We start from the raw sequence: 23177 nt of genomic DNA on the forward strand, positions 1-23177 counted from the left end.
ACTGATGTATTTACTAAAAAGTAAAAAGGAAATTAATGTTTACAAATTTTTAAGTCACTTTGTAGAAAAAGAAATAATTTCTTTGTGTAGAGAGCTCTCCTATTGTATACATTAACATCTTAGAGCAAATTCTCCTATTCACGGGTTGTTGCCTTGGGCTGGGTTTAGGTAGATAGTAATTGTTGGGAAGGTATAAATGAAAGCATGCATCTGTAGCTGAGTCAGACTCAGAACTAATTTGGAGTAAGAGTTAAGTCAAGTGTGGCTGCACTGTTTGACCTTTATCAAAGGTCTCTTCTCATGAAGAAAGGACTTTGAAATTTTCTCACTTTTCCTCTTTTCCTTAGTCATATTCTGGCAGTGAGATGGGCTGACGCAGGTTTTGCTACAGTAGCCTTAGATTGCCTGAGGACATTCTCAACCTAAGTTATCCAGCTTTAAAAAAGCACTGCATGAATGGCATTAAAAATACCCCATCAATGTCATAGGGACAGAATGCCATCCTTGTGGCTTGTTGTCACTTCTGTAGCACGTGGCATTGTACATCAGAGGATGCTTCCTCAAATGATGTAAATCAGTGAAACTTTAGCAAAGAAAATTATCCCTATTCACTTAGAACTTCTAAAGATCTAGAGGACAATTTGGAAGTTAATATCGGGTTTCTCTTTTCCTGAACCATAGACAGGAAAATATTTTGCAATGTAGATGAAAATTTTTAGCCTTTTAAATTATAAAAATGGGGCATCTTAAACTTCTCATAAAACAGAGGTTTTTATAAATCAATTCTTTTCTCCCAGGTTTTCTGTGGTAACTAGAACTTCTAACCAGCTGAAAAACTTGTTACAGCTTTTTGATAGTGTTAATATTGATATAAACAATATACAATGTACTATTCCCAAATCAAAATGACAATTAAAACTTGAAAGAAACAGAGGTTTAGTAAGTTTATGTGGTTTTGTTTTGATTTATGTTTTTACTTCAGTCTTGCCAAGAATAGATACCTAACAGGAAAATACTGGTGTTTATGTACAAGTACATTGTCCTTGCCTCTGGAATACATGGATTTCACAATCAGTGTTCACTGGTATATGTATGTATATATATCCAACAACAGAGTCCTCCCTCAGCCATCGTAAATGTATTTCAACATATTTCTATGTCTTTCTACCTCTTCTGTTAATAGCAAAGTGCCAGTGCCTTGCTCTAAGGAAATATTTGCATTATATAAGCACTGTATTAACTTGCAAGGTCTATGTTAAAACCAAATTAATCCTACCAAAACACTCAGGAAATGGGACAAACTTTTCAGTCCTATCTGGCCTCGTCATTCTAGAAATCTCCAACGTGTCCTGATTAGTCATTCACTAGCCATAGAATGGAGAGGTGAGGCAGATCTGTAATATAAGAGGAGTGCTTTGTACTCCTCTTATAAAAATAGATGTTAATTGACATCTATTTTTTATCTTGCTGTGTTTTTTTTTTTCTTCCTTCAAGCAGGAACAGAGTGAAGTGTTGAGAGTATAAGTCTGAGGAAAAGGGAGGTTGCTTTTGTTTGAGTTGAGGGTCACTTTAAGTTATCTTTTCATCTCTCTTCTGCTTTATAACTGATCTTTTCATTAATGTCTTTTCTTGTGCAAGAGTTAGAGAAGGAGAAGAAGAGAGAGCAGGATTTCTAAGCATTTTTCAATGCACGTCAAGTAAAATTTCCTTGATATCGTCAAGCTTAAGCATTAAAAACCCTGTTCAAAAGGAAAAGAAAAGAATGAATGCATTTACCAAATTCAGGATCACATCAATGTTAAATGTTTTGGAACTCATTTCTAAGCAAAAACATTTGGGGTTCTTGTGCCTGGAGGCTTCCTTAAGTCAAGACACATACAACGAGAAGTCTTGGATACCTGCCCAGGCAGACTGTGCCAAAGTCATCTCTGGCAGCCCTTACAGTGGAGATTATAGTTAAATGTGAACTGATTCACATTACTTTCTATTTTCCAGTTCTGACAGATGGAAACAGATACCAAAGAGGAGTCCAAATCTCTCCACATGTTGATCCATCTCACTCATCGTGCTCTATATACTGCGTTCAAAGCAGAGAGCTATTTCGCAGACAACATTTTGAGAAACCTTTCATGCTAGGGAGGAAATAAAATCAAGTACACACAAAAAGATACTGTCAGGGATCTGTGGTCTGTTCCTAAACTAGTGAAAAGAACAAGATACAGATCTACAGCACCTGACTTTAGTAAAACTTATTCAGACCAAGTTGAAGGAGAGTTAGGTGAATGCCATGGGTCCTTAGGTCAGATACGGCCTTTGGTGTATCCATATCTACCAGGGACCTTAAAATTCTGTGTCATTGTGAAGAAAGCTCAGTTGCCTGAATGTTGGTTCTGCATTTTTTACACAGAGACCAGGGGGAAACAGATGCAGCCAGAGCTCCACTGCTGCTGGGCACTACAAGACAAAGTAGGATGAATAGGACCTGAAATTCAGGGAACTTTCCAATATGTTACTTGCATACACGACACTGCTTTTTGGCTTTTTTATTTCATTCTGACCATAAATGAAACATCACTAAGGCTCGTTGGGATCTAAGAAAATAAAGCAGGAAAAGAAGCAGCAGCATGACAAAGCTTTTTTCTGGAGTAGTTCTGCTAATAAGCAGCAGAAAAACACCAGGTCTCTGAAAATCAAGAAGCCAAAAATAACTCATGTATAGAAAAAAAAGGGTGTGAAGACTAGAAATATTTTTTTGATGTTGATTTCTTAAGAAGATAAAACTTATGTTTATTATAAGCCATCTGAATTCCCCCATTATTTGTTTTACCCACTGAAAAAGAGATAAACATCTCAGAGATTCTGGGTTTGGACAAGTATCATGAAAGCCTGTCACTAAGTATGGGGGCAAGATTCAAGGGAAGGTCTTATTGAAGAAAAGGCTGAATCCTGAGCTCAGCCTTATTTATTCTTTGGCCACCTGGCAGCCCAGGTGCAGATGCAGCCTGGCAAACACTGCACTTGCAGTTTGGCACCAGCAAGGCATATGCTGCCTATTTGCAGCTGGTGGTTTTCATCAGGGAGAGATATCTGGGGTTTAAGATCAGGGTTTGGTGGGAAGGTATTAGAGACATCTCAAGGAATCATGATAGGTAACGGGACAAAAATCTGCAAAGGGAGGTTTCACTGCTTCTGTTGTTGGAGGAACTACTTACTAAACTTCAATTCAAAAGCACACACTACTAAAAACCTGCTGTGTTGGGGCAAAGGCTCCTTCCACTCCGAAAGAGTCAAATTTCTCCCAATAACTGGATGCAAAGATTAGAAGGGACAGTTTGAACTACTTAAAAGTAGTGTACACTCTTTAAAAATATGCTGCATAAATGTTACTGTTTTTACTTTGTAATACAAAAAGAAAGGTAGAAATACGTTTGAATATGAGGATGGTGCTATCCACAATATGAATTTTAGTAACACTCCCTTGAAATTCTAAGGAATTGCATTTCCATCAGGGATGAGAAATTCACAAATAAGGGAGTGTCTGACAAATATTTTGTTCACAAACAATGCTGTCTAATAGTGGCAGTAGTAATCATATTAAGTGTTTCAAATCCAGAGACTCAAGAGAACTGTGTAACACAAGAGAGCTTTTCATCCTGTGATTCAGGCAGAGGATGATGTGACCAAGAAAGATTACAATCAGTATATTAAAGACAGCAAAACCTGGCTGGAGAGATCTGGGTTGTTTAATCAACTGGCATCAAATTTCCAAAACCAGCCTAAGTGATAGGAATGGAGATAAGAGAGGATTTGCAGCTCGTGGTTGCTCTCTTTTAATTTGACTGAGCACCAGCTGTGTGAATATAAACAGTTATACAGTAATATATTCATGCTTAAAACTTCCTTGTTGCATAGAGTGTGCTCAGAAAGAACAACTGAAATTCAATTTTTAAAAAATTAAAAGTGAAACTGGCAACCTCAACTGAATAATTGTGGATTTTTGATTGCTTGTTTTCACTTATTTTGGTTGGAAAATTTAAAAAGAAACAGTATCCCATCAGGATTAAATTATACTTGAAGAGGTTTAAAAGTCATCTGGGATGTCACAGACAAATCGGAAAATTATTTTAAAATCTTTTAGACATTCCTTCTCTTTCAGTTGAAAATTTCAAATAATTAAGATATCTTGAAGTGTAAAAAAAACCCAGCATTCCATTAATAAGAGTAAAAAAACATTTCTCAGATGTTTTGCCTTCTTATTTTCTTAACCATAAGTACGCAGTGTTTTGACTGTAAATCATGATTATTCCAATTTCTGCCAAACTGCATTTTTTAGCACTTAATCCACTTAGGGGAATCCAGACACTTGGGTGTATCATAACACAGAGTTGCTCTGTCAGATTAACCCATTACTCTTGGGTTATGATGATGTTACTAAAATTTTTTCTATCCATAACAAGATGTCTTATGATTTATGTCTCTCCACAAGACTATTTGCAGTAGGAGATAAATGAAACACTAATGTTCCATATGTGGCTAATACAAAAGTAAATAATGCAGATAAGGGAACATAAAGTTATGCAAATTCCATGCAATTAGTGAATAATCCACTGTTCAATGCAAAAAAAAAAAAAAAAAGTTGAAGATTTAAGTTATGGGAAACTCATACAGAAGAATTTTAATCAAAGGAAGATGTAGATTTTTAAAATCACGTACAAAATACAAGGCCAGATATTTGATGCCACTGTTCATTATAATAGAAGGAAATGAATCTTTACTAATGGACATACATTGATTTAACAAGGCAGTGCTGGAGGGGGAGCACAGTATACCCTCTCAGTGCCATTGGCTCTTCTAAGATATACCAAGTATAACTTTGCCATATCAATGTGATTAAGTGTAATTTTAAAAAAATTCTAAAAACAGCATGCAAAAATAATTTAAAAAAAAGTTTTAAAGATAGCTTTTTGTACACTAAAATCTTTTAGAAGAATTCATTTAGAACACTCCAATTTCTCCAGTAGAAGCAAAGCCATGCATTGCACCAGTTGTGTGAGTGATGATAACTGACAGATGTAAAGCCACTGATCATAAAGTTTGAAATAGATAATTACTCAAAGATGTAAATGCCATACCTCTTCCTTAAATCTGTAGGCATGGTAAAATTTTTGAAAATTGCCTTCTTATCATGAAGCAGTATTTAAAGCAGAGTGCAAAGTGGTTTTTATGGCAAGGTCATGTATACATTCAATTGAGTCTAAAAGACAACAAATGCAAGATCAACAGTGACATTTGTGGACTCTAAGAAAGTACAGAGCTGGTCATACCTTTTAAAATATGCTTGACAGCTGCTGTTCAGTTTGTACTCTTAATTTTTGAGACTAAGAAACACGATTTTGAAGAGATGGAGTAATACAGTGTTGGTAGTAAAAAGGGACAACACAATAATTTCCATGGACTGACTGTATAATCGACCAAGGTTTAAAGATATCAAATTTAAACTGAATTCTGAAAAACTTTGAACATAAACAACTCTTTTTCTTTTTGCCTCATTAAAAGTTATGATGGTTGCCTCCAACACTGATTTTTTTATATTGTTCTTACTCAAGATTTTAAACATCGTTTCAAAATACTGAGGTTAAAATGAGCAAGCAGCAGAGATAAGAGTCAACCAGCCTCAACTGACCCTCCAACAATCTTTAGAGGAAAAAATGCAAAGAGCAGCTGTTAAACAGATAAAGGTCAACATTGACAAACCTTGATCTTCAAGTTTCTCTCCAGCTGTTTTACCTACTGTCTACTAAACTTTGCTTTGATATTGCTTCATTTATACTGATAAAGCTTATTATGGTTTTGGCTGGGGCAGAGTTAATTTTTCTTCACAGGGTCTAGTATGGGGATAAGTTTTGGATTTGTGGTGAACACAGGGTTGATAATCTGGAGATGGTTTTGTTATTGCTGAGCAGAGCTTACACAGGGCCAGGGCCTTTTCTGCTTTTCATAAGGTGACGCAGGCAAGGAAGTTGGGGGTGCATGAAAGGCTGGGAGGAGACAGCCAGGACAGGGGACCTCAACTGGCCAAACTGATAGTGCAGATTACATGGCACCATTCTCAGGACATTCAGTGCAGGAGAAAAGGAGGAAGGTAGGGACATTTAGTGGGATGACATTTGTCTTCCTCAGCCACTATTACAGATGGTGGGGCTGTACTCTCCTGGAGATGGATGAACACCTGCCTGTCCATGGGAAGCAGTGAACCAATTCTTTGTTTTGCTTTTGGTGTTGTGCACATGGCTTTTTCTTTTCCTATTGAACTGCCTTTATCTCAAACCATGAGTTTTCTAGCTTTTGCCCTTCCTATTCTCTCCTTGATCCTGTTGCTGGGAGTGAGCAGGCAAATGCCTGGGGCTTGGTGTCTGGCTGGGTTAAACCACAATGGTCACTGTCAGTTATTGCATGCCATGTGTTGGGATACCAGATTCAATCATGTGGAGCACTGCAATCATGTGTTCAGGTTTCACAGAACTGATAGCCCCCTCTCTGTTGTTCATAGAACTGCATAATTTTTTATCATGATCAAATTTTCACAATATTTATGGGTATCTTTTTGTTGGTACTTTGAAGTTAAATAATTAAACCTTATCTAGTACAAGGAGAGGGGCTGGACTAACTTCTGGATTCTGAGAATTTTTTCACTGAATTGCCTTACATAAATTTGGCAAGTGGCTGAAAGTCTGCCCTTGACCTCTTCTGCCATAGTTACATCCTACTATGTGTCAGAGCAATACCTGCTCTAAACACACTTTCTGAAGAAGATCTGATTATTTTGTCCTAAATCAGGAAGCAGTGTAACTCAAGGAATTTCATGGGCAAAAAGCCAAGACAATCCAAAAAACAATCGAAGCACCTAACACTCTTTGTTACCAAGTGTGTGTTTTTTCAATAGCCAGTCCACTGCAGAAGCCCCCCCCAAAAAAGCCCCACTGCTTCTCACAAGTGGATTTAAGTTTCTCCATTGTGCTGCAGGACATTGATTTCTAGGCATTTATGCAGCAGCTTACTAAAGGGGAAGAAACACCCTGTTGATGAAGGATATAGTGACAAACTGGCCTAATCAGAGGTTCATGCACGTCTGAGACCAGATGTACACTTCACCTTCACAGCTATTTCCCAGTGTCTTGGTCACTACAACAAACAGCTCTGGCACTGACTTTTGGCAAAGAGGAACTAAATCAGCATCATTCACCTTGGAACAGCCGCAAGCTCCTTGACTCTCATGTGGTTTTTTCTCTGGAATTAAGGGAGCAGGTCCCGTGGCAGCAGGACACAGCCTGTGGTCAATAACAGTATGGCATTCTTTCTCTGTGCCCTCAGCTGCAAGACAATTGATGCCATGGGCAGGGTGACCTTGCAAACTGTCCATTTGTTCATCATCCCACACTGCAGTCATGACAGAGTGTTGTGATAGTTGTCCTACACAGGTTTCTTCAAATGCAGTATTTCCAAGGTTCCTGCTTAAGTTGATTTAACAGCTCACTGCAGCTAAAGGTGGTAATTAATATTCCTCCTTCTCACCCTTGCTTTCAAATACAAGCTTCTGTATCATAGTTTCTGCAAGTGAATTTATTTTTTAATCAATTTAATGCATTAAATTCCAGAAAACAAATTCAACAAAACATTCTAGTGGACAAAGTCAGCACACCGATACAGAGTGTGAGCATAATGTAGAATTTAGGCCCGCACAGGCAGCAAGAGAATAGTAAAGAGAGAAAAGGATGAGGAGAAAGGACAAAGAGAAGGAACAGATAGGAAAGGAATAATGGTGAATAAATGTTTTGCCCAATGTAATGGCAGGAGGTAATTAGAAACACCCAGCTACCCCTTACCTAGGTGTGCAGGTCATAACTCCAATATTCCCACTAGTCCTTTCAGATGGGCATCAGATCCAGAGACACTGGTTTAGCACTGCTGAACTAGACCAGTGATGATGCAGATAGAGCTCTGACAGAATCTCCATCTCCTGTGAAATCCACTGTATTGAGGTATTCTCATCCTGGATCAGGATGAAAAGTAAAACATTTTTTTTCATGCACCTGGCAGAGACAAGGCCCTTCTCCTCCATATTTTCACATAGGGATTTAATTGCTAGGGCAGCTGTCTGTCATCTCCCACCCACATGGAGTAGGAGAAGAGAGGTGGGATATGGATGGAACATCACTTCAAATCAAGTGAAGTATGGGAAAAATTATGCTAGAAATGATGTCAGGAGGCAAGGAAGAAGGCAGTGTGAGGTAGGTAAACCTGAAATACCTGTGTATGAATGCTGGGAAAAGGCACAGTCTGCTGTCCATAACTCCCTAACATGGAGGCACACTGGCATTTCAAAGGAGTTTGGAAGCACAGTGTGGAGTGTAAAGTCACAGCAAGGGTTCACCAGTGTGGCCTTGTGAAATGGATCCAGAGCTACCCATGGAAATCTTCTTGAGCCACAGCAGCCTGGAATCTATTGGAAAGGCTGGATACTCCTGCAAAACAGTGCGTAGGAGGGTCTTCAGAGTGTTTCTACAGAAAATATGTAGCTGTTGCACCTGGCAGCACTGGGTGTCACAGGGAAATACTGTGGCTGGTCCCATATCCTCTGTGGGTACAGTGAAATGAGCAACACAGATCTTGCCTTTTCTTACCATAAATGTTTACCATTTTCCTTCTGTCCATTAAACAGTTTCATTTTACAAAAATATTTAAAGGGTTGAACAAATGCACAAACGCTAAAACAGAGAAAGTGTCTTGAAATTGAGAAATCAGGGGAAAAGGGAGAACATGGAGAATCTAAAGAATGTTGAAAAAGCCCGTGTCTCCAGAAACATGTGCAAACAAAGGGTACAAGAATGTAATCTCTTCAAGGAAACAAGTGAAATAATAAAGAAAAAAACTAATATGTGTGATCATTTGTAAAATGATCTGATGCTGCTGTTTTTGTTTCAGGTAACATGAAACCAGAATATTTACCAGACAATGCCACATTAAACCACAACAACAACTGTTTTACAGGAAACAGTAACAGAAAAGCAAACTTTTGAAGACTATGTATGCCTACTGAATTAAGTATGTATGGCTACTGAATTAAGTATGCAACTGTAAAGTGATAATTTCCATTAAATCTCTGATCTGAAACCAAAACTTAGAAGACTTCAGGGAGTGTAAAATGAGAAGCTGACCTCAAGGGGAATTGAATTTGCAGTTGGAGGAACTGGAAGAGCAGAATAAACTAGTTAATTATAAAGACCAGGTGGCAAATATTGAGGAAAGGATAGTGAAGGCAAAGAAAAGATGGAGTTGGCCTTCAAGCTGCATACAGAGACAAAGCACAATGAACTTTCAAAGAGCATCAGAATGAAAGCAAGACCACTAAAATACTCACAGCTCATAAACACGGGTTTTGCAAACGGCCACCATTAATGGACGCAATAAATAATTTTTTTCAAAAGCCTTCCAACACTTAGAAAATGTATTTATTGAGAAATAAAACTACTATTGAGAAATGACACCACAACATTTCCCACAGAAATTAGATTGTCCAGAATTAAGAGGATTTTGGGAAAGAATATTTCATCTAATCTAAAAATATAAGCAACAACATTAAGGAAGGGGACATGTTTATGTTCAACGCAAACCATGTCCATCGACTGGAATACTATATTAAACAGAAATTAAACATATTAAAAATTGGACATCAATGCACAAATGAATTTGAGAGCTGAAAATGGTTTGGAGAGAAAAATCTAGTCTTCATAGGAGTATATATGAGCTATATAGAGAGGAAAACAAAAATACTGACAAATTAATTATTGGATTTCTGTCAGAAGCAGGATATCTATATTAAAGTGAACACATAAGAGACAGCAGGTTTCTGCAAAAGAATTGATATTGTAGAAGAACAATGAGAAGACAACAAATGTGTAGGAGCGGCAATGGAACATTCAAATGATAATGAGTATTCAAATGCCATAAATAAAATTAAAAATTAAATAATACAGATACTGCTAATAATGTGGAAATTTTAGGTTAAATAGAGACAAGAAATAAATATATTATGAGACATGAAATGAAAAAGTTATCTGGTCACATCCTTATAAATATATATATATTATTTTCTCAGGAAGGGAAATGTACATACTATATGTTGAAATTATCCAGGAAAGAGCACTATTAGAAATTATGCCTGCAAACTCTGTCAAAAAAAAAAAAAAAAAAAAAAAAAAACAACAAAACCTTGACTAGACATTGTGCCATGTCAGGACCAGACAGTAAACCACAATTTAATTACCTCCAGTTTAAAATGTTTTTGTGGAAAGCAATACTAAGATTGTGGGGGAAAAAATTGTCAACCCAATTAAAAGAAAACACCCACATGAGTAATAAAATATTAATTTTGATGCAGTAAAAATTTCAGAAATCATTCAACCCTAATCTAAACTGTATAAAAACCCAAAGGCCTCCCATTACTCTGCCAGAGCTATTCACACTCAATGCTGGGAGCTGACCAACTCTTGGAGAACCCAGCACCAGATTCTGTGAAGAATCACTCTGAGTCAACATTCCTCACAGATATTGCATACGTGTCCTCTTTAAGGTGTCCTCTCAGATAATACAGATCTCTTTCACCATCAATTAATAATGCACTGATATTTTCAAATTTCACCTCCAATGATATCTGTAAATGAATTTAGACTATTAATCCAACTTTGCCCTCTCTGGCTCACAAAACACAGTCCTGTACAAGCATTGACATTTGTGTCCACAACAGCCAACACTTAATTCAGAAAATAAAATATTTCTCCTTCACAAACATTGCAAGAAATACATGGGAGAAGTACCCACTGTTTATCATCCACCCTTTCATTCCTGACTAAACTGATAGAGGATTTAGGAATAAAATATCTGCAAGGTCCCTCGCGTGATGCAGAGGACATGTATTTGAGACTACAGAGATTTAGGTCATCTCGCTGAGCAGAAGCAACATTCTGTTTTGTTGGAGGATTTCTGCTTGTCAGTGCTTAAGAGCAAGACACCTGCTCTCATCATCTGGAGTGGTCAGCTACACCTGCAGGAGAGAGTGGGGGCTTTCCTCACAGAGGTGCTGGAGGAAAGCTAAATGAATTAAAAGGATTTACATCCCTCCTGGCAGGACATAGCCAAAATAGATATGGGAAAACACTCTTACATATCTCAGTCCCTCATTTACCAATCTCATATTTTTTCTCCATAGCTTTTTGGTATCTGCTTGCAGCAGCAAGAAGTGTTCAGACAACACAGGTCCCAGAGGAGATAGTATTTTCATGATGCAAGCTTTGCCTTCCCATTCAATGCCTAGGATGGCCTGGTGTTTGAAAAAATTCAGGTCATTAATGAAATAAATGAAATACAGATAATGTCATCAGTAAGGGAAAAATCACTTTGAGAATGATGGAATCCATTGAACGGTTTGGGTAGTGAGGTACATTTAAAGGTCATCTCACACAGTTTCCTTTGGCTGAATATACATCATTTACTTTTCCTCAATTCAGTCTGCAACTTTTTCCATGCAAATTTTCCTCATAGGTCTACCGGTAGTCTTTAAAATAACATTATGTACCAGTACATAACAATTTTTTAGTCAATCAAGTGACACCCGTAAGAAGTACAGACCATCATAAGTGCCACCATCATTCTTCCCTGATGCGTTTCCTTTAAATTACATTGGAAATGACAAGTACCAAGGCACAGATATCTTTCCAAAGCAAATTGAAACAAGCAAAAATCCAGCCAAAAGAAAATGTTACACACCAAGTGTCACAGAAGGAACAAACCAGACATGATATATGTTGTTCATATGCTAGAAAGTTCTCAGTACAAAAACAGCAGTTGAAAAGAATCACACACTTGAAAGCCACAGCAAACTGCAAAATACTTCTGATTTGATGTAAATAAAATGCCTTCTGCCTGCCTCCAGTCTACTTCTTCTACAGAAGGAATGTTGTAAATCATTAATTGTATTGCAATACAGTAGAGCCGGGTCATCCTAAAGTAGCAGGTATTTCTTTTTTCTTCTCTCAAGCCAATGAAAAGATATTAGAAGATTTTATTTCTTTCTCTTTGTACATAAAAATTTATTTTATTTTGATATGACTTAATACATTTCTGCAGTTAAAAATTTATGTGCCTTTTCATTACTTAATGTTTTAGTTTCCAGGTTATTTGGTTGGTAACTAGCATCATTAGCATAATTAACTAGCATAATTATATACAAAGTTACTAAATCAGCTGTTTAGAAAACAGCTCTAGGAAGTTTATAAGTCTACTCAGTATTAAAACTTTTGCCTAAATGTAAAGGTACAATGACTTCCAACATTTAAGTAACAAGTAGGGTAGACAAGCAAGGTAGTAGCTCACTAATCCACTGACATGCACACATCATTGTTAGGTGAAAAATGTGGAAAAGAAAAAGTAGCAAGTAAGCATTTTGCATTCAGGAGCAAATACTTAATAGTGGTAAATTAAATTATCTGTACTGGAAGAAAATTAACAGCCAGTATAGAAAATTATATTAAGAGCTCCCTTATGTATATAATTGTGTAATATTCCGCTTCTTCTTTTTCTCTGACACAGAGAAGTAGCTAACCATATCTTAGCCTTGGCATATATTATTTCTATTAATGTAATAAAAATGGCTATAATGTTTTGCTCTCTCCTTTTCATGTATTCCCTAGGATGAACCACTGGTGGGCAGCAGCCAAGTGCAGTGTGGGTGAGAGGAATTGCAAGATGTAAATGCAACTTTACCAATCAATGCAAAAAGTTATATAAACTAGAGAGCTCACCCTGGAGAGTAAGGGTTTTTATTATTGGATGTTCTGCTTCCAAAAATTCATCATACTGCTTTCTAAAATTTGGGTTGGCCACTGAAGTAATTCAGTAATTAATATCACAAACATCAGAAAAAGACACTGAAACAGTAGAATTCATAGTAAAATAGGAATGATTTTAGTCACTTCAGACAGCACAAAAAGTTATTTTTAAAGTTATTATTAAAGTTATTTTCACAAAAAAATGTCGGTGTCATACGCCAGCAATAAATCATTGCAACTTTCAATCATCTGTGGTTTTGTCTCATCTTAAAAATTGAGAAGCGCAGGAGAAATCAGGCAAGAAAAAAAATGTAAAAGTTGTAGGAATTCAAGGAAAAATGGCAAGACACAAAATGCACTGGCATGCCAGGCATTAATCTCAAATAAAGGTGAGGAAAATTGATGATGAGTGACATCAGGGAATTATTTGTCCTGCATATTTAAATTTAAATCTCCTGGAAACCAGAGAACTTTTACTTACTCAAGAGTTTAAAAAGTTTACTTACTCAAGACATTAGAAGGTGTCTTGTATTTGAAAGGGACTGCTTGGAATCACAGCAATGTCCAAAGTCAATAGTAGCAATGACATTTTGTAACCCATACCATAAAATGCTATTGCCAATTCCTTTTAGTGTGTAGCTACTGTTATTATTATTGATACTGATTTGAATAAAATTACACTTAGAGGGAAAGAAGTTTTCCTCCTTTCATATCCTCTTTACTTGCTTTCTTGTTCTTCAGTTTAGTCATTGGTGCTAATTACCAAATCCTATACAAATCCTATATTTGGTAACTTCTCCTACAGCAGCCTATTTTAGGAAAAATCAAAGACTTTCCAGAGCCTCAAAAAGCAGAGTGTCAGAGACATGGCATGTACCATAGGACTACCTGTTAACCCTAAGGTGCTCTTGATGTTAATATGTTGATTCTGACTGGGTTTTCTTTAAAAGCATAAATGCAATATATCTACATCACTACAATATATCAACATCACTGGCACAGGTCAATACCTTTAATTTAAGCAAAAATATTTTATAACTGTGTGATAATGGTGTGAGTAGACCTTGTTTCTGAAGTGTTTATGATCACTACCTTCACTATTTTTGATCATCCAAGATGTTTATTTCTGCTCCTGAACTGAAATTCCTCACAAAATTCGTAAAAGATGCAGTGATCCCTTGGACAAATTCTTCTTAAAAATCTGATATCCATTAATTTGACCTATTATCTTCCAGTATTAGGAATCATTACTCCATATAAACAGTAACACATAAAATTTTATTTCTACTAAATGAAACCATGGCATATAGGAGATATCCTGTGAGGAAGGTTTTAGCAGGTTCCCTTACTTATTTTAATTTTAATATACTTTATAAAACATTAAAATTAGAACTTTGATATTATTAACTAGCCAATATAGTATATTAATACTGTCTCCAAAACTGAAAAAATAAGTATAATCACATTATCAAATTAGGTCTCCTGACATAAAAATATTTTTTGTAGACTGACCAAGATTTATTTTCAAATATATTAATACATATAAACATATATATATATAAATATATATATATATATACACACACAAATACATATGACCTTATATTTAAATATAAGTTTAGCTCCCTAATTCTACCAAATAGGGACTGTTTCCAACCTCTTTGGCAAAAAACTTCTCTCTGGTTTGTAGACATAGCAGTTCTTTGACAGTTTATATGCTCATTACTCCTTTGTGGACAACCTCCTTTAATCTACTTGATCCTTCTCCTTTCCCAGTGTTTATCTCCACCCCTTGCATGTTTATCCATAACAGTTGCAACTCTTCCTTTTCTTAAACTACACATATCTAGCTTATCTTGGCTTTTGTTATGCTACAGGTCCAACATTTCTCTGATTATCATTCCATATATTTTAATGTCAATATTTTATTTCCTTTTTATGTTGAACGTGGCCATCCAGAAGAAGACACAGAGTTTAAGAGGCCTCTCTGAATTTTTTTTTTGTTTGTTAGTCAAGAAATGTACTGAAGGAAACCTCTCAATATACACTGAAGGGAACCTTTTTCAAATGTACCTCATGCTTGAAAGTTACTAATGTGAACAACTTTTGCACTCATATATTTCTTTTCCTCTGTTATTTCCTGTTGCAGAATTAAAAGTTTATAGAAATTCCTCATATTATTACTCTTCAGCATTAGGTTACTTTCTGTAATGTCATTTCTTTCTATTTCCATTGCTTCCAGTCTCAAGGTATTTGAGTTCTCCCTGCAGGCCAGTTTAATCCTTCATCATGTTGACAGCACAATATGCCATCAGCATATTTTCTCCTTGCTTCATAATAAAAACATTCAACAAGATCTGTGGTTAAAGGAACTCCCTTCAGCTTCAAAGGTTCTTCCTTTTTATTCTATGTATCTACTGCAGTGACTCAATAAATCTCAAGTCTTCTCAAAGACTTCTTCTCGGTGTCATTATAAAGCTCTCATGCCTTTCTTTTCATTTTACCATGTTTTTTTCTTTGAAGAATTGATTTTGCCTTACCAGTCCTTTAGGAATTCTTTAACTTCAAAGCTCAAAATTGTCTCACCCTTTTAGGTCTGTGACTTGATAATATATTTAAAGGTACCATGTTTCTATCAAAAGTTTCTGTTTACATCTGGTAAAATAGTCTCTCTGGCCCTGATGGTTGTGTAGAAAAGAAATTAACTGAATGCAGAGGCATCTGAGCCTGAAATCTTGAAAGAAAATCTTTAAGACTTTGAGTTACTGTCTCCTTTGTGTTTAGTAGATACTAAACAAGCATCTTTATTTAAAAAAAAATCATCATTTTTCCAATCATAAAATTATATCTACTGATTGTACATAGAAGGAAGAGAGCAGATGGTGTCATGGACTCATATGATGTGTAGTGCACAGCCTGGGCCACTTGTGGATGATGTTCTGAAGAATGTCAGCACCTCCTTCATCTCCTAATCCCTTGGAAAAACCTATAGGAAGGAAAAACCACAGGGATTACTTTGCAGAGTTCACTGGTGTATATAAGCCCACATAAATGTCCCCCAGATCAGCATTTTTTAAGTGACATTCAGACCCACAGAATAGTTCATTACTGAATCATTGTTTATCACTTTTCTTTACAGTGAGATTGGAAATGGTCTCCTTTGAAAAATTCAGGAGGCTCTGAGCCCATCTGTGTATGTGTCCCATATTCTGAACCATACCTGCTGAGCCGGAGAAAGTTTCAGGGACCTAGAAAAGAGCACACCATCATATTTCTAACAGTAACTGGTGACATCTCAAACAGCCAGCATTTAGTTTGAGGACAAAACTTGGGGTGGTATCACTGCTTCCATCCCCTCACCTCAGACTCCAGCCCTCGTGAGCACATCTTATAGAGCATCTTTGTCCTTATCTCCCGTAATAATCCTATGATTCTGAACTGCCTTTCATACATGAAAAAGACGGAAAAGTACATCATGTCTTGAGCAGAAAAAATCTATTATTTTTTCCTCTTCCTTATTTTGCTGGGATTTCTGTTTGTTGTGTTGTTAGGTTTGGGGTTTTTTTTGTTTGATTGAGTGTTTGTTTTTGTGCTTGATGTTTTTTTTTTATGGAAGAAAAAAGAAAACTACTTACCTAAGTCATTGAGTTGTGTTTTGCATCATCATTTCACTGTGAGTGAAAAAATAAGATTAAAAAATTGTGCATGTAGTTTGAATTTGGCACCAGCTGATCAAATTCCACTCAGCTGTGAACATATGCTTTTCCCATCCTATTCTGTCAATGGATGCCAGCTGTATAGAGCACAGTGCACTAGGCTGAGATTATGACAACATGAGTGCAAAACAAAATTGTTACTTTCTTTCATATAACTTCCATTAGACAAACTGCATTTTACAGCAACTGAACTTTGATGCATACAATTTTATATAGGTAATATAAATTGAAAATCTCTTATATATAATGAAACTATTCCACCAGGATGAAAAATTTTGTTGCAAGCCACTTCCAGACCAATAATTCCTTTGTATCTAAAGATACCGTTTTTGAACTAAGTTACTCTTAATTAAATAATATTACCTAGCTTGTCAAAAGACTAATAACAGGAATATTTTTCAAGAGATTTGTTAGGATAATGAAATCGGAAAGTGATTAATTTAGAGACATATATAAATACCTCCAGTCTATTGTGAGCTATCACATTACTCTATAGAGATTAAGGGAAATAATATTAGACTTATGTTGAAAGTGCAATCATGTATGTAGCATGATTGCTGTTACCTGTTGTTTCTCTGGGTGGGAGAGAAAAGCTACTAAATTTTTTTTCTTGACAATATCTGGCTAGACATTTTTCTGTGCTCCTACTAGCACCTTTGTTACACTATCTTAAACCAAGTCAGTGAACCATCTGAACTGGAACAATTCCCCTGTCTCTTCAAGTGTGGTTTCCACTTTAAAACAGAAAGAAAAGATCTGCACCCTTTTTCACATATTGTATTTTAATTGCATATTATGAGGCTCACCTACAGCAGGAAAGAGACCAGGAAAGAGATTTACAGGTGTAAATCTCTTGAACAAAAGAATCTGTGCTAAAGGATGACCTGTGTGCTGTATCTTACAGATATTTTTTTCAGATAAACTCTATGACTATTGAGTAGTAGTGCCTGCAGCTTGTGAATTACATTCCTAGAGTGGACCTTCTGATTTATCCAACATCTAGCCCATGTGTTTTGACATATATGCCAAAATGAACAGCATGTTGCAGACTCAGTTCAGATCTACAGTAAAACCTTAGTTTGACATAAGTTACAAAAGGCCTCAAGGAAAACCCAAGATAAGTGTAAAACAAATATTCATTAAGAGATGCACGTACCTTTCTCATTGCAACACAAATAAGCTAAGAATTTTTCTCCAGGGAAACAAGAATGAAACATATAAGTTCTCAAAAATGGATACGCATTAACAAAATTATTTAAATACTTATCATAATCACTTGATCTACTATTTATTGTATTACATTAAGTATGCTAAACTTAAATATATATACATATTTACTTCTGAAAAATAGCCAGATGTTAGGAAGATTCAACCAGCTGAATCCTTACTTTTTTCCTGCTCAGAGCTGCTAAGAGTCTACAATAAGGAAAAAAATATACTGTTAAGAGTTGTTTATTGAATATTTAAATCTGACAGTGATGATCAGTTAAGCTGTAGCTTTAAAACACATGTGTTAAGCAAAGTAAATCTTGCAGTTAATCTGTGATCTCTGCTGAAGACCTAATATATGATGTCACAAATCCTCATGGCTAAGCTAATATGTGTGTATATGTGTTTCCCCTCTGCAAGGAGCACAATGTCTCAAATTAGACTTCCATAAGCTTCCTTGCATCCTGTGCTATCAGGGGAACAGTTAGCAATGTGACAAGGAAAACATTGCTAAAAGCACCTAACAACCTTGTACACGACAAATACTATTCTGAAGATTTTAAAATGTCACAATGTTTTCAGAATCCCAATTATCCTTCTATTTCTGCTGATGCAGTTTGGATCACTAACAGAGCTCAGAAACCTCAGTGGGGAGAAGTCTGTCTGAGTCCCCAAAACTGCTTCTCTTTTGAAATGTATAAGAGCCAACAATGGAGGAGATCGGCCATAGCTTTGTGCACCTCAGTCTTGCAAATTCCTTAGCAAGGAGCCTCTGCTCTTGCTCAGAATGCCCTGTCCCAGGTTCTGGGCTCCCCTTCATTCCAGCCCAACAGCATTCTGTGGGTGGGGTGATGCCACCTCTGCCAGTGCCCTGCAAGGGTTGATCTGACGGCTCTTGCCTATCTGTGCAGCATCCTCAGGTTTACAGATCACACCTTAGTCCTTCATCTCCCCCTTATCATACCTAATATTGCATAGCCTGCTTCCAAAATCCAGAGTTCAGTCTCTAACCTGAATGGTGGTGGGAGAAGCCCATTTAATTTTCCCACCTCTAATTAGATTATGAGACTCTATAATGTTGGATCTACCACTGTAATTACTGAACTGTGGCCAGGGTTCCAGGAGCATCCTTTAGAAACTTTGTGTAACTGAGCAACTGAACAACTATGTATTGAGGAGGGCTTCTCAAACAATTAATTATCCTTCCTTTAAAAAAAATAGACTTCCAACTTAAAATTGTTTAGGTTCATCTTCTAATGACTGTGACTTGTTGCACATTTTTCAGAGAGGTTAAAGAACTGAAAACCATTGCTTCATTCATGTGCCAAGGTTACCTTCCATCTTCATCTTTGAAAGACCACAATAAGTTGATATTTTATTGTTCCATTTAAAGCACTGGTGGCTAAATCAGGTCTTGAAAGTTTTTTCTTCAGGTATATGGGCTGTGTCTTGCAAACAAACTATATTTTCATCTCTCTATCCTCTTGTCAAAAGTAAATAGTTCATGGTTGCCAACTATGGCTAGTTTCAGCCTCCCAAAGACATAAGATTGAAAAAAAGATTTTTCATAAAGACTTAAAAGAAAGATTTACAAAATACATTCCTGTTAGGACAACAAAGGTAAGGCCTCCTTACTTCAACAGTACAGTCATATTTTCTCTAAGGTAATGGGCAGAGGGATTTAAGCAGTTATCCATTGGTTTCTGGCCTGAACAGTGTACTGGTAGGTTTTGGAAGAGTCTAGAGAGAAGCTTGGCTGCAGTACATTTAGGAATCACAGGGGCCTTTTGGCTTTACATCTAAAAATTACAGAATTACATACATTCAACTGTGAAAGACATTCCATTTCTGTGATATAAATGAAATAGCAAGAAGGAAAGCAATACCATTTCTTCCTTTCCCACAAAAACTATAAGGCTTGATGCCAAAAGTCTATAAGGATTTTATTGCTTAAATGCTAACTGGCTGCAGGCATCTGGAATCTGCAACATGTTTATTCTGATGCAAAGCCAACAATGTTTTTTTTTAATCTAGGAGAAAGTCATCCTTCTCTTAACGAAACAGTTAAATGCCCTCTGCCTAGAATAGTCATAAAATGCTGATTTACAAAGGGTCATGAGAAAGCAGAAGAGCAGAGCCCTGTGGGCTTCCAAGTCATTCCAATAAGGACTATCCAGTCTTTTCCCTAAAGCAGGCATCCTCCTCCTTAAGTGTCACTGAGCTTGATTTGTTCCAACACAAGCATGAGGTTTGAGGGTTTCTTCCTGACTGTAGCCTTGCTGGCATGTTTACAGTGTCAAGAAAATATTTGCATTTCCATCTTTAACATCAAAGTATGAGGTCTAAAAGCAATTTTTAAAATGAAAACTTAAACACAATCCAAGGCCCTAGAGGTCATGTCTTGGGTGTAGATTTTTGCCTTAACCCAGAGTAAAACCAAATACTTCTATAAAGAATTACGCAAATTAAGCATTTGCCACTGACATGGTCCATTCATCATTTGAGGGATGATCATATTATAAACAGCCACATAAAACCTTTTCTGTATGTCGAGTCACTTCAATTTCACAAGAAGGTGGATATGAACTTGTAGATAAAATTCGGCAGAGTGTCTTTAACCACTTTCTTTCAATACAAATCCCATTAGGAGAAAAATCTGATCCAGGAAAAAATAGGTATGGAGAGACTTTATAACTGATTCACTTTTATGGAAGAGAATTCCACATTAACGAGGCTGTCATTAGTCAAAACTCAGCACACACATTTTCAAGTCAAGTTGTGTTTTACTGCTTCAACCTTTAGATGTTAGTCACAAACATTTGTTTGTGCAGGGAACGTCTTTCAGAACAAGGCTGTCATCAAAGAGAAGGACTTGCAGATCTTTACAGACTGAAACAATTTTACTGACTGGAACTTAAAGCCACTGCAAGTGGTACAGTCACTGGTCATACTGCTGTTTCTGAAACAGCTAAGCAGTATTGGCCCTGCCCTACAGGGCTCATGCCATGAAGGGACAAGCCTTTGAATCCATAGCTCAAACACTTCCACTATTCTAAGCTGTAATCTATTTATCTATCCATCTGCATCCTGGGTTACAGCAACAGGACTACAGCCAGTAGCCCAGGTAAGTTACTTTTTTTCTTCACTTCTCTTCAAGTGCTGCATGGGAAACACAAAGATGATCAGAAGTTGGAGCACTCAACCTTTAAGGAGAGGCTGGAGCAATAGGATTTGTCAGTCAGGAAGGAGACACCTCTAAGGGGACTCAATACTAATTCTAGCTCCACTACTTAAAAGCAGCTTTTGGAGGTGATCAAGCCAGACCTTCCTCAGTGATGCACAATGGATGGATGAGAGTCAAAGGCATGGGTTGAAACATGAGAGGTTCAGTCAACCAAAGACTGTGCAAGTCAAATTCTTGAGCATTTCAAGATTTGTAAGACCAGCAAAAGGACTGAGCCAACCAGTCTGACCCCACAGCTGACCTTGCTTTGAACAGAAGGTGAGACTGGAGCCCTCCTGAGATGCCTTTCTACTGTTCTTATCCTGTGAACCTACCATCCTGTGCTGAGATTCAGAATTATTTTTTCTCAGTTTCATCATAATACCTCTTATCTGTACAAAAATGGAATAATTACATGTGAAACTGTTGTCTGATCAAATGGTTATAGCTACCTTTTTCACAGAGGGTTTCTTCCTCAGCATAAATTTGGTCCCTGAAAAAAATATATCAGTTCTTAAAGATTTAAAATGCTATATTCTGTTCAATATTCAGATTTAATTCCAGGTTTGGCCAACTTTTCTACTACAAAGCATAACTAAATTCCTGGTTTATGTATCAGAAGATGTATGCAAAACTCAAACATCATCACAGATGGTGAGTATGTTTTTGTGACCATTTGTGATGTGATAGTTTGTGGGTCACTCCACAATAAATGGGCATCTGGAATGGCCATTAAGGTTTGTCAAAATTATTACACATCTTCAAATGATGGTGAGAATGGGTGGGTTAAAACTTAACCTCAGTAATAAGATCCATCCATAATTGGCAGAGACTGTAACAACGCCCCAGCTGTGCCAAACCAAGAGTAAGAAACATCCACAGTGCCAAAAGAAAAGCTTGCTGAGGATCTTCTCTCAGAGGAGGAAGTCCTGCATTAGGAAGGACGTGAAGGAAACTGAGTAGCCTTAGCAAAATAAAGTAAGTCTTTTCATAAATGAAAACTGGTTAAGAAACGTAACAGAGAAACTAAGAAAGTATAGTCACTTTCCAATGTGGAGAAAATTAATTTGTGGAGTTCAAAAGGGTTGGTAAGGGGTTTATGTTATGCTCAGATTTGGTGTAGAGGAGAGGGTAAGCCCTGAAGTGACTTGTGGTTTGCTGATGCATACTGTCTCATGGGTGGCAGAATCCCTGCTCCCCCTCCTAGCCACTGACAGAAGGCAGAATTCTGGCGCTAGTCCTGTGGTCTTATCCAGCAAGACTCTAAGGATATATTATGGAATATAAATTTTAGGAGACAAAACCAACCATAAACTATTGCAGACCAAGACCAGAAGAGAAATAAAATGGAAAAGATGCTCAGATACATATGCTTCTGCACATTAACATTTTAATGTATACTGTTTTTGCAGTATTGAAAACTCTTCTTCTGCAGCTATGCAAAGTGTTTACTGCCATTTTGGAAGTACAATATATTAGAATCCAAGAACATGGAAACCTTTATAAACAACTCATTTAAAAAAAATAGAAGAAAAGAAGAAGTCCTCAAAGCAGCAGAAATGTAAGTCAAACACATCAAGCTAATAGACAGAGGTTGCAGAAGACAGCTGCTTTCTGTGAAGGCTAGAGAGAGGTGTCACCATTGTCTGAAATACTTGGAACAGAAAGGAGAGAAAAAAAGACTCTAACAGTGGCAAATGGGGCTGCAAGTAGCATGTTAAAGAGCGAGCAGTGCATCAAACTGTGAGACACAAGACAAGAATGTTTGTCAGCATTCTTGTGCCATTTCTTTGAATTTCTTAAGTGAAACCATCCAAACCACCCTTAGAGGAGTATTGTGTTCTCGTAGTACGGGCATTTAGTGTTTTCCAACACAGTGAGGTCAGCAGGAAGGTGCAAATATTTTCAGAATCTGAACACAGCTATGCTAGGAGAACTCTTAGTACAAACCTGACCCTAGACATATCATCACCAATTAATGCAGGGTGGTTTCTTTGGGCTTGGTTTTGTTCTGGATTTTTTTTGGTTGGTTCTGCTGTTCTTGCTTTTTGGGTTTTTGTCTCAGCAGACACTGTAGATTAATTATTCATTTTTTTACACAAATGTGGGGGAAAAAGTACCACCAGCTTATTATATGCTATTAAT

Source organism: Zonotrichia albicollis, chromosome 1, assembly GCF_047830755.1.
Source record: "Zonotrichia albicollis isolate bZonAlb1 chromosome 1, bZonAlb1.hap1, whole genome shotgun sequence".
In the NCBI taxonomy this organism is placed as follows: domain Eukaryota; kingdom Metazoa; phylum Chordata; class Aves; order Passeriformes; family Passerellidae; genus Zonotrichia; species Zonotrichia albicollis.